Raw genomic sequence first — 13387 nt, forward strand, 5'->3', positions numbered from 1 at the left:
GATACGAGAAGAATCGGTTACTAAGGTTTCCTTGGTAATTTATACCTTGTGGCTAATATAAGGTTTACCAGGCTTATGGTTTATGAAGGTTTATTATTATACAAGTGCTTATATTTAATCGAAATGGAAGTTTTCACAAACTAGGCGTCTAGCTCGGTTGGCTATGCGCGCGAAAGGGTGCGGCCTAGACCCAGATTCGATTCCGGGGACGACCGGTTCTACCATTTTTGCGACTTATCGATTTCTTGCAGGAACGGAAAAATAGTCCTGGTAAATTTTCTACTTGTAAGTTTTACCTTACACTTAATACATATATATATAGTCCTTATGAAGAGTTTTAAAAATTTGATATACTTATAGTTTACGAAGGATTTACTGGTATCCGAACCAAAATAAAACCCTTAGCATTTAAATTACTAGTAAAACGACAAGGAATTGTACCTGATGTCATTATTTATGGGCCAACTTAGACACTTTAGGCGCTTTCAATTTTTTTTTTTTTTGGCTCTACTTCCTCCGCCGCATTTCCTTCGACATATTTAGGGCACGTAGTCTTGATGTGGCCTTTCTTATTACAGCCAAAACAAACTGCATTCTTCATGTCCTTACAGTCCAATGCTTTATGTCCCTTAGACTTGCAGATCCCACAAGCCCTGGGCTGTGATTTGGATCTTAGTTCGAACCTGCATTTCCCATAATGGCGCTTCTTGCAGGTCTCACATACTGGTTTCTTGTCAGACTTTTGTTTGTTCTTTTTCTTAGAACCCTGGGAGTTATCCACCTCCCTTTTCCTTTTTAGTTCATCCTTTGCATCCGAGGCATGAACGAGATCCTCCTTAAGAGCAAGGAAATGTGGTCCTAGATAAAACTTGGACCGAGTAGCATGGGGCTCCTTTAACTTTTTCACAGCCTTCTTCACAGCTTTTCCAACGGCTGCGTCTATCATATTTTGAAGAACATCTTTGGAAATTCTAAGGTTTACAATTTCAGCATCATTAGCATGTGTCGCGTCATCAATGGCGCGATTGATTGTTATCTTACCCGAGTTTGCCATACTCGATATTGGTTCCTAATACCAATAAAACAATTTCTTAGTTGAAATCCAACAACTGCTATTTTTCACACTAATGGCCTTAATATATACTAACCATGGTGTCAAACACCTATACAGGCTATTATAGCACTAACATTCTTAATGAACGTTATTTAAAATATATTAATATTACTTAGCCTAGGTCGCAAATTACCATCAATGGCATTAAAGGTTTGGACCTAGTCCATTACCTTTCTGACAGAGGATCAAAACGTCACATCTGTCTTTATTATATTAAAGAATTTAAGGAGCTTGAAAGCTTGCCATAGGAATATCAGAAAAAGGTGATTCCTATTTAGATATAAAATATCCATCTAAGGTTTGTTGGAGCATTTTCTAAAGTATCATCGGCCAGTTCCTTCTTCGTATAAAATGACCGAAGTCCTACTAAAACGGAGACAACAGTTCTCAACAGTGATCGTTCATTATTGAATCACATGTGTCAGTATCAATTAAATTTCTGCATAAACTGCTTGATAAGGAAAAGTACCTGCTATATAGTTATCCTTCCTAGCATTCATCCGGAAGACTCATGCATTTGCTTTTCCTGGCCTCTCCGACTTCTTTATAAGCTTTGGGCAGTTGGTTTTGATGTGCCCTTCCTCGTTACAGTTGTAGCATGTGGCGTTCTTTATCCCCTTGCAGTCTAAGGTTTTGTGGCCTTTGGTCTTGCAAATTCCACACAATTTAGCGCGTGGGTCTATTGTACATTTTCCAAAATGCTGCTTTTTGCAGTTATTGCATTTGGGTCTGTTATCAGACAGACTCGAGTTCTTCCTAAACTCGGAATCTTTCCCATGCTCCGAGCTTCCCTTCTTCTTCTTGTTAGCTTGATGAGAGTTTTCCTCCTCTCTTTCTCTTCTTCTCTCGCCAGAAGCCTTAACGGACTTAAGTCTGATTGCATCTAAGGTGAGAGATAAGGATAAGTCCACCGCGGACCTATATGTGGTTGGCCTAGATGCCTTAACATTTCCTTTTATCTCTGGTGCTAGGCCTCCAATGAAACGCGCTATGCGTTTGGGTTCAGGGGTGACTAGATAAGGAACTAGGCGGGACATAGTGTTGAAACTCGTCACATATGCCGGACAATTCAAATTTTCCATGACCAAAGTCAAGAAGTCTGATTCTATCTTTTCTACTTCATGCTGAGGGCAATAGTTTTCCTTGACTAAAGCAACAAATTGGCCCCAAGATAAGTTGTAGAGTAGAACTTTCCCCGTGGCTTGGAGCAATGATCTCCACCATGCCAACGCTTCTCCTTTAAATGATTGTGAAACAAATTTCACAACATCTTGCTCCGCACAACCGCTGATGTCAACAACAGCGTCCATCTCATCGAGCCATGTCATGCAGTCGATGGCCCCATTTTCTCCTGTAAAGTCTCTGGGCTTGCACGAGATAAAATATTTATATGAACAGGTCTTAACTGGTGCCTCTTGATGAAACACAACTTGTCTAGACGGAATACTCCTTTGATTTGACAAGTCATGATCATCGTCCTCCCTTGACTCATATGTTTTAGGAGGGGGCTTACTACGAGCCATAGATAGAGTCTTGGAGTGGGTATCATTCGATTCATCATTCTGTCGATCAAGAGCTCGAGTAACAGCATAATCTATCATTGCCTACAGTTCTGCTCCAGTTACATTAATTCCGGTAGTATCATTGCTCTCCTTCAAACGACTGTTAACTTCATCCAATCCAGCCATGTAGCTTGATTGCTACATAATTATTAACAATGTTTTATTCAGAGATTGTTATGGAATCATCGTCTTTGACGATTTATCAACCATGGTAATATAAACCATATCGGTTAACTTGTTAGTTATATTTAATTAGTATTTTCCATTACAATTTATCCTAGTTATAAAACATTAAGGATATTAAAGTGGCGCATAAGGCCTAGTCACAAGGACAGCTCTAAATTTTTGTAAGCCATAATTTCAGAGAATCGAGGCATTTAAGGTTCGAATCACGTTCATTACCTTCTATTGACAGGGAGTTGTAGACTTCAACTGTCTTTTGTCCTTTAGGATAATAGGCATAACCCGTGGGCGTTCCCCTCTTGAGGGATGGTTATAATATGATCATCTTCTCAGATGCTATTAGTCGAGATCGTATGGATCCTACCGACTATTATGCTTGGACCTGGTCCAACACTTTTAGACAGGAGGTCAAAGACCACTACTGTCGTTGTCTTATCGGACAACAAGTTTAGCCCGGAGGCACTTCATCACTATCGGATGTTTATAATGTGATCATCTTATAGGATGACACAAGCCATGATTTCTAAATCACTAGGCTAGATAAGAAAATTGGAAGAATCCAATATAAGTTTGATTGTTGTGATTTATCGAATCACATTTGTCAGGAGTGCTAACACGTTCTTAGGCGTTAACAAGGATCTGAATCCCTTGGGTAGGTTTCACCATCTTGGCCGCGTAGGCTAGATTTCACCTTTAAGATTCTTTTTTAAAAAAAAAATGCCTACTGGCAGGGAAGGAAGGATATTTATTTTATTCAGGACTTTATCATAAATCCTAATTTATAAGTTAATAATAGCACAAATGGCCTAGTCGCGTAGACAAGTTAATTTATAAGCCATGATCGTCTGGGATCGAGGCATTTAGTAATAGCACAAAAGGCTTAGTCACGCGGACAAGTTTAATTTATAAGCCATGATCGTATGGGATCAAGGCATTTAGTAATAGCACAAAAGGCTTAGTCACGCGGACAAGTTTAATTTATAAGCCATGATCATCTGGGATCGAGGCATTTAGGTGTGAATCAAAGTTCATTACCTTTTCTTGACAGGGAGTCATAGACCACCACTGTCTTCTGTCTTATATGACAATTAGTATGGCCCGTAGGCACTACATCACTACTGGATGTTTTAATAAGTTTGGCCCGTAGGCACTACATCACTAATGGATGTTTTAAATAAGTTTGGCCCGTAGGCATTAAAAGATAATTATGTCCTTATAAGGACTAATAAGGAAAACGATTTTCAGTAAAAGGAGTTTCTTCTTCATCTTATTTCTGAATGCTTTCTCCTTGGATGTTCGTTCCATTTTAGCCGCGGTACGAGACTCAGCATCACGGGCTCCAGTGTGGAGAACTCCTATTACGGCTTCTTCGCTTGGCGACGTATCCAATATAAAAATAATCGGAAGCAGTAAATTCCAGATTAGAATCGGGAGTATTCCTATGTTAAGTCTAGACTCAAGTATGTGCAATTGTGTCACTGAGATTAAACACATTAGGATAGTGTTTAATTCACTCAATGTTGGCTCTGATACCAACCTGTCACACCCCAATTTTCCACGTGTCACCGGTGGGCCCGGTGGGGAGTATAGTGACGTAGTTGGCCTCATCATAGACAAACAACACAATATATAAATGCACAGCGGAAGCAAAAGATAAATATATTACATTCCGAATATAAGTAATGTCAAAGTATTACAACGGATGGTAAAGGATCCACAGGCGGATCAATAAAAGAAAACTGTTCAATAGACTTTAGGCATCTAGAACTTGCAAGATTCCTTAGTGACGCCCTGAGCTCCCAGCCAATTACGCATAGTACCTGTCACTTAACCTTTTTGGAAAATACGTCAGTTTACACTGGTAAATACAATTAACTGACTCATTTTGGAAAAAGAGTTTGAAAAGTGATTCGAGTGCAAACGGCACAAAATATCTTGACACATTGATTAAAATGCACAGAGGCAAAATTAATCTTTATACTTGGGACAATTTTATTAATAAAAATCTTGTATCCGATTTACATGGTTGTCCAACATTTAGGGCCGGTGATTATACAATACAAGCCGGACAAGATTAATCGACACACCACAAATATAATCTCACAAGAAGATAATCTCACGAGTGAGTATACGTTATACATATGCAACAGGTGGTGTTTTGCCTACACCTTGTGCTTACGTCGTGGCCATTCACTTTTTAAAATGAGCCAAGGATATCCAGGACACGGTCATTAACCCCCAATGTTATTTGTTATCAATCAACACAGATTAAAACGGGATTATGCAATTTAATCATCTCCGATTAAACAGTTTCTACACCCGACCAAGCGGTATTTTTATAATACCGTATCCCAAGCCCGTATAAGGGAAAATAAGTTAAAAGTATTTACCTGAGCTAGCTCCTGTCTTAAATAGCAAGAATAATAACTCAGCCGTATTCCTAAGTAAGCGTAGGTACAATTTACCGGAAAGCTCTAGTCTGGAACGATGGTATAAATAACCAATTAGAATACTAACGGGTCTTTAATTAAGCCTAAGCTTAGACCGGTTAGTTTTAAGGAAATATACGGTTCAAGCGCACGATTAAGCGAAGACCGGATAGAACGTGATCTAGACCCGACAAGTTTGAATACTTGTATAATATGGGTATACTAAATACATTCTGGATTTTGAGACCAAAAATGATAACGTTTGGCACGATTCGGTTAATTTATGCAAACTAGTTACATAAACCGAACCGAGCGCTAAAAGAGCGTTACGGATAGGCAAAAGAGTCATATGCAAGTTCCCTGAGATAATACGCTTTAAATATGATATAATATCAGTAAGTTATGTTCTATTATGCCCCGAATAAGTTTAAACTCAATTTATGCCTTGGAAGGGCATTTTGGTCATTTAAGAGATTATAAAAGAGTTAAATTGGAAATCTGAGTTATAGGTCTGATTTATACAGTAAATATACTTACTTTGACATATTATAACAGTAGGGTATGACCCATATACCAAATTTGTCATTTAGAATCAAACTATGCACCGTAGGGGTATTTTGGTAATTTCACAAGGGCTAAAAATTCCAAAACTGGAAATCTGAGCTCAAACATTTATACTTACTGTTATTATATGAAAATATACTAAATACATCAGTAGGTATGAGTCTTATATGTTTAAAATGAGTATAACGCTTACTATGTGTTAAAAATGCTAAAAATGCGGTTTAGAGCCGTTTCCGGGTTTTAATAAGAAAGCTGAGATTTTTACATTTTCAGAAGGCTCAAAATAATTTAATTAACATATAAAATCAATAGAAAAAGGTTTCGGGTCAAAAGAATGTATAAAACTCATTTTATGGCTTAAACGGTCAAAACCGGCATTAACCGAATCGACTTAGCGATCTATGATCCGATCAGCCAAAAATTAAATAAAAACCATCAAAATTCCCAAAATAATATATAACATCAGTGGGTAAAAAGTTTTGTATCAAAACGTGGCCTGAAATGGGTTATACGCGAAGTGCGCCGTTTATGTAATAATAAGATATAGTTTTACGATATCGGTCATAACTCAAATTCTGGACCACCAACTGATCTCAAATTTTCGGTGCAAGTTTATATATTAGAAATAAAGATTTTTACTCTTTCACTTTTCCAAAAATCACGTTTTATATCAAAAAGGGCAAAATAGTCAACTTTAAGCATAAATCGGAAACATGCAAATGAATCGGCTAAGTATAGACTCAAGTAATAAAAATTCCAGGGAGTTTTACCAAAATAAAAATGGTTCAAAATATGCTCTAATACAGATCTCAAACATGCATGTACAGATCGAATCGATAGTCTACGAAAAAGACGTTTTACAAGACTTTCGGTTCCGATTCGTATTTATACTATAGATTGTCGAGTTGATGATGATAAAACTCATTCTTATATGTATTACAAGTTATTTATGATGATCAAACAGATTGCATGTCTATTATATTAACATTCAAGCTTATTTTCGCAAAAATCACTTCTGTTGACTTTTTAGAATCACGTTTGACTCGACAATTAACATGCATTTAGTGGGAATTAGATAATACCCTTTTGAGGGTTTGTTCCCCACATAATTACCAACATATTTGTGGTTTTAATTCGAGAAATGACTGAGAGAAATTCGTTTAATCAGAAAGTCAAAGCGTAAGAACAACCAGTTTGACTTTTACTAATAATCTATGAAAGAACGAATTAAAGATTGAATTGGAAGCTTACAAAGGTCCTATAGATGCTTAGTTACTTCTAGGAATCGGCCTTGATGTTCAGAAATGCTCCAGGAAGTTGTCTTGAGAGTTTTACAAGTTGGATGTTCTTGATCACAATGTATGAGCTCAAAGAAATGAGCCTTTGATCTTGTTTTATGGATGAAATCAGAGGTTATAGAGAGCTTACTATTGTCCTAGGCATGCAAGGGATTTAATTGGTGCAAAAGGAGGTGTTGCAAGCTGTTATACACTCACCAAACTGACCCAAAGTGCAAAATTCGCATTTTTCTGTTACTGGGGGTCTCACGCGGCCCGCTTGGGGGTGCCAGGCGGGCCGCCTGGCTTTGTCTGATCCCCAAAACTTTGTTAAATGTTGCAGTTTGGTCCCTGCACTTTGGTTACGAGGTTTTGGCAACTTTTCTTGACTCGTAAACCCCCAAACTTGGTTTCTAGGAACCTTGGGACATTTACCAACATGGTAATGTCCTCGGATAACTTTGCGCTCAATCCGAAAAGCCATGAAATTCGACGTTGACGCTTTTAGTCCCTTATGTACGGTTTTGGCCATAACTTTCTCATACGTTGACGAAACTTCATGAAATTTTAACCACATATTCTAGTGAGTATATTTTAGCTTCTCAAAGCTTCGGGTCTGCCAAAAGTTCACTCAGAGGTATAAATTAAACATGTTGACACTTTTGGCCCCTATAGTTTGCAATACATCACTTTTGTGCAATTTCCGCGTCGTATGATCCATGAACCATCCGTTTAAGGTTATAAACATTATGTGGGGTTATCATAGAGCCTATTTATCCATTGTTGACACTTTGGACCCTTACGTTCCATAGTTTTCACTGTTTGTCACTTTTAGTCCCTCTAAAGTATGTTTTCACATACCGGAACCTTATGACACGTGTCAAGACATTATTGGACGAAATTTTTCGAGGTGTCACACTTTTATTAAAAAATGTCAAAAGTTTATCCTTTTTGTGTCGAGTAGATTTGTTGTACCTGTGGAAGTATACGTTTCTGGAACTTTTTCCAGATGTTTTTGTGTAGATTCGGCTAAGTTCACTGCTGCTTCCATCCCAGTTTCAGTTTCACCACTTTCTGCAGGCCAGTTTAAGTTAAAAAAATATAAGATTTTGTTTGTTTATTTTATTTTCTAATATAAAGTGTTTACCTTGGACAGGTGGTTTGTAAGCGTATACACCGGTTCCAGACTTTGAATATTTGCAAAAAGGGTGTCTGTTATTCCTCCATCATTTGTCTTGTTAATCCTTCATCATCTGGTTGTAGTATCCCTATACACAAATTATTGAGTTTTAATAACTCAAAATCAAAATCGCATGTTATACATGACATGGCATGCGAAATAAAAAATCAATTGTATGCATGAAATCACATGTGTATTTAAGAAATCACATATGTATATGAAATCCAATGTTTATATAAAATCGCATGTTTTAGTTTGAAATCGCATGTTTGCCTTCTGATTCCATTTGTCTGACAGTGTCCACAACATTGGATATGATTTGTTGAGCTTCTTCCTTCTCTCCACATTCTTCATTTGTTTTATCTTCTTGATGAACATCAGAAGGTGCAGTTTCAGGCTCTTGAACCGCATCAGTCGGCACACAAACTGGATTATTCCGAAGGGTGTCATCCCACTGCTTACAGGCTTCCATAATCTCCGGATCCCAAAAACACTTGGTTTTTGCATCTGAAACTAAGTTGTTCATCTCTTGAATAATTTGAACCATTTCAATGTATTTTTTTGACATTGATCCTCATTCTTTTCAACAGATTTTGTAATATTTTTAAGTTAAAATACAATCAATCTAAATGTTAAAATAAATGGATAAAATGAAATTAATATTTGATGGGCTTACCTTTTTATTGATGTTCGAAGCCTCTCGTTTTTGTTGTTGGTCTGAACCGTAGACTACAGTGGGTGAAAGTGGAACAGGAGTGCTGCAATAGTCCAGCATTTTCTGTGTTTATGTCCTGAAGGGATATGGTCCCAAAAACCTTGCGCAGGCGCATAGGACCATACCACAACCTTATTCCAAAAACATCTTGAACAAGACCCTGCGCGGCCGCGCAGCGGTCCTAAACAAGATTTGGAAAGAAACATATCAGTAATGAAGTATGGTCCCCAAAACCTTGCGCAGAAGACCATACCATAGCCTTATTTCAAGAACATCTTTAACAAAATCGTGCGCGGCTGCGCAGCGGTTCTAAACAAGATGTGCAAGAAAACAGTCTTCGATAACCACGCGTCGGAGAAAAGGAGAAACAAACATTCAACTAACACCCTTGTGTGGGCTCGCGCAAGGGAACAAGTTAGGCTTGAAGATAAAATCCTAAACATCTCCGCGCGTCTGAAATCAAGACTTGAACAAAGGAACCTTTTCTGATACAACAAGAAGGACACGTGGCATAACGGTTTACAGTTGTAGATCTTCTAGAAGCCTTAAACGCTCATCGTGCATGGCCATTCGGTTATAACTAAAAATGATGTGGCATAATCCTAGACACTCATCTAAATCACGATGATGGCATTAAACTTGGAGAAGGATCTACCCAAAACCACTTTCCACGTGGCAACTCCCCAACCGTTGATCAAGATCCACGATCCATGTGCAAAGATTAACAGAAGGAAAAATAACCAACAAACTAAAAAGCACTTTCTGTTACTATCTCCGTCGCACCAGTTTCCTGCCAAAAACCGGCTATAAATAAGTCACTGCAAGTATGATCTCACAAGTTACTTTCAATTCACTCTCACTATTACTACTTCTTCTTCTTACTTGAGATCAAGGTACTTGTTCTCACGCCGGAGGATGGTCACGGAGAGAACCCCCATTCTCCCCGTGGCGAGTCTAACGGCTTTCTGTTTTGTAGTGATCACCGGAGAAGGAAACCAGCCTAACCCCCGAATCAACGAGAGGATTAACCCTTTTATGCAGAGACTAAACCCCTGATCTGATAGATTTCGGTCAATTCTGATCACTGTCTCTTCATTGGTGCCCACCGATTCTTCAATTTTCATTTTCAACTCCTCGTTTGATTCATCTCTTCTCTTCTGTTTTCTATGGCAGAAGCTCCGTCAAATCATCCACCAGGCCTTCGACCAGAGAACAGGGGCAATTTTGCTCATGCTTCCCGTGTCGAGGGGATTGTGGAGGAAGCATCCGATGATAACGATGTCCAGAACAACGTTAATCATGTGAATGATACACCGTGATGAACAGTACTCTCACAAACGTCAGTCGGTCCATTCACGTTTGGGCCCGCGTTCCTCTCAGAAGCGGGACACCCAAACCGATGAATATGACAGGACGTATAATGAAGACGACAACACCAGCGTTTTCAATCGAATACAGAGAGATCATGCAAGTTATAAACCAAAAACTCGTGCGGTCTACAACCCAGAAGCGGAGTACGATTACAACCTGATTTACCGACCAGCAGAAGTTGCTGAAAACTCAAAGTTTGTCAAAGAGATTGCACTGGCTCCCCTCGAGCAGGAAAAACTACCTTCAAACATTGGAAAGTTCAATGGATTATCAGATCCTGATGATCACCTACGCGTGTTCACTAGTGCAGGACTAGTCGGTGGATGTACACTACCTATGTGGTGCCATTTGTTTGTCCAAACCCTAACAGGCGCAGCACGTCTGTGGTTTGACAATCTACCTGTGGGTAAGTTAACATCCTAGGTCGATCTGAAGGAAAAATTTCTGGTCCATTTCAGCCAGCAACGCAGATCCATTCGAGACATCGCAAATGTTATGAACATCTGGCGGAGGGCCGATGAGAGTTTGGAACATTTCATCAAAAGGTACAACAAGGAGGTGTTAGAAATTGGTGATGTACACGAGCACTTAATCCGCGCCCAGCTTAAGTACGCGGTGAGATGCGATGATGGCAGCTGCTAAATTCTACGCTCAAACAGAGCGCAATTTGAGTTCCAACAGACCACCACTGCCCCAGAACCGCCCTCAAGACATGAGCGGAATCAGTGGTAGGAAATACAAGAAAGCTGGAAAGACTCAAATCCAGGCGCATACTCTTCAGATGACGCTCGCGCGACGATCAACAAGATCACAACGCAAAAAGAAGCCAAGCAAGAAAACCGCGAAAGGCACTGGATGCCTCTTACCAAGACACCGGCGGAAGTACTTATGTAACACCCTTACTGTTATAAAAGGGTTTTTGTACTAATAACGACAATTAAATGTGTACTTACAAATACACATACATATAAAATACACGTTTACTAAAACTTTTCTAGATTTTAATATATTACAACATAATGTAATTGAGTTCGTCGTTTAAAAGATACGACGAAACGCCACGAGGAAGCTTTTAACTTTATCGTGTTCGGTTCTTCTTCGAGCTTGATCTTCATCTGGGCACTCTTGGCATTCACCTATGATCAAAACCAACTTAAAAGTTAGTTTTGATAGTTAAATAATAAGTTTAAACAAGTTCCATGGGTCAAACAAACAAAAAATAACATTTTTCCGGAACTAGGGGGCGTCGCGTGACGCCAAGGGGCGTCGCGTGACACCAAGGGGTGTCGCGTGACGCCTAGCCCCCTTTTCAGCAGAATGCTGCTTAAAATTTGTTGTACATTCCCAGCATAACCCGATTTCACGGAAACGAGCATAACTCTCTCATTTTTAATCCGTTTTACCCGATTCTTTTTCCTACGCGTCCGTAATTTATTTCTCCATCTTATGGAGTTAAAATCCGACATCCGGATTAACAAAATTTCAGACTTTTAAGTCTTCGGCTTACTACCCTTTTTACCATATAATGACCCGTTCATGATTTTATCACACCAACATGTTTAACCAAAAGCTTATTTATACGTACCTGGCTCGGGTCAAAGTATTGACCCGTTTACATAACTTTTGCTTTAAATCTTTCTAGTTAAAGCAACGCATGCTTATGTTATTTCCTGTGATTACAAAACTCAACAAGCGATTGTCAAATGTTATTGTCAAATGGTGTTAACAACACCATTTGACCCATTTAGTCAAATTGGCCATTTGTCCGCATGAGATGGTATTTAATTACCATTTCACCCCTTTAAACCTATCCTGGTATTCCTTGAACTTGTTTTACTTAAAACCGTTTTTTTATTTATTCGTCATTACATGACTAATTTACCATTTTACCCCTTTTACCATAATTTTTGATTTCTTATCATTTTCCCTCATTCCGACTCTCATTGAATCGTGTCGGAATATCATATACCCACCACTTAGTAGCATTCATGTCAATACTTGAAATTGAGTAACTTTGCAAATAACGTAAAGGGGCGTAAGCTCTACTTACCTCGCATTCGAATACGCTTTCTTCTCGTGCTTTATTCGTTTGACTGCTTCTTTCCCAAGCCTCCACCTAGCTCGTTAGGCGACAAACTATCATCATTCACAAGGTGGTTAGATTAGTTATTTCAATTCACGACTATTCCACCTTACGTATTTTCTATGTCGAAACCACTATTCGACTTTATCATTGGCTAGTTTGACTTTTATAGGTCAACTATCTTAAATCATACAATAGGCATAATTAAGTTAAATCAACATTATGATTAGAATCCGTTTTAACCCTTATTTCACGTAATTAGTCAAACAAGGAAATTACGCGTTTCATTCGAAATTTCAACATATAAACATTCACTTAGGCATTTTAACAAACACCTTGGGGGCATAATTTCTCACAATTTATTATCAAGCCCAATATTTGTCATTTAGCCATGGTTAACATCAACTAGGCATGTTTACATAAATTTTCACATTAACAAAATCTGAATTTACTTCCTAGAACTCAAATTACACTAGAACAACAATTAAAATTCTAGTGTTTAACATGTTCCTACAACACCCACTTATCACCTTCAATGGTGATTGTGAATTCACAAGAAATAAGCATGATTTCAACTTGTATTTGTCTAGGGTTTGTCCCTATACACTATATTGTTCCTAATTCATCATAAAACAAACATGCAACCATAAATTTCAGATTTTCCTAATTTCATGAGAATTTCGAGTTGAGAGTTTTCATTAAATTTTACATACCTTGTAATCCTCTTGTGATGAGGATCACTAATCTATGCTCTAATTTCGATTTCAGCCTGGATTGAGGCTTCAATTTGAGAGTTTAGTGATGTTTAGGGTTTTGAGAGTGGGGAATCGCCCCTTCCTGCTTCTGTACGACCAGACATCTCAATTGAGGTGTTTGGTTTTGTTTTTAATTAAAACTAATAATACCACT

This window comes from Helianthus annuus, chromosome 13 (assembly GCF_002127325.2).
Source record: "Helianthus annuus cultivar XRQ/B chromosome 13, HanXRQr2.0-SUNRISE, whole genome shotgun sequence".
NCBI lineage: Eukaryota > Viridiplantae > Streptophyta > Magnoliopsida > Asterales > Asteraceae > Helianthus > Helianthus annuus.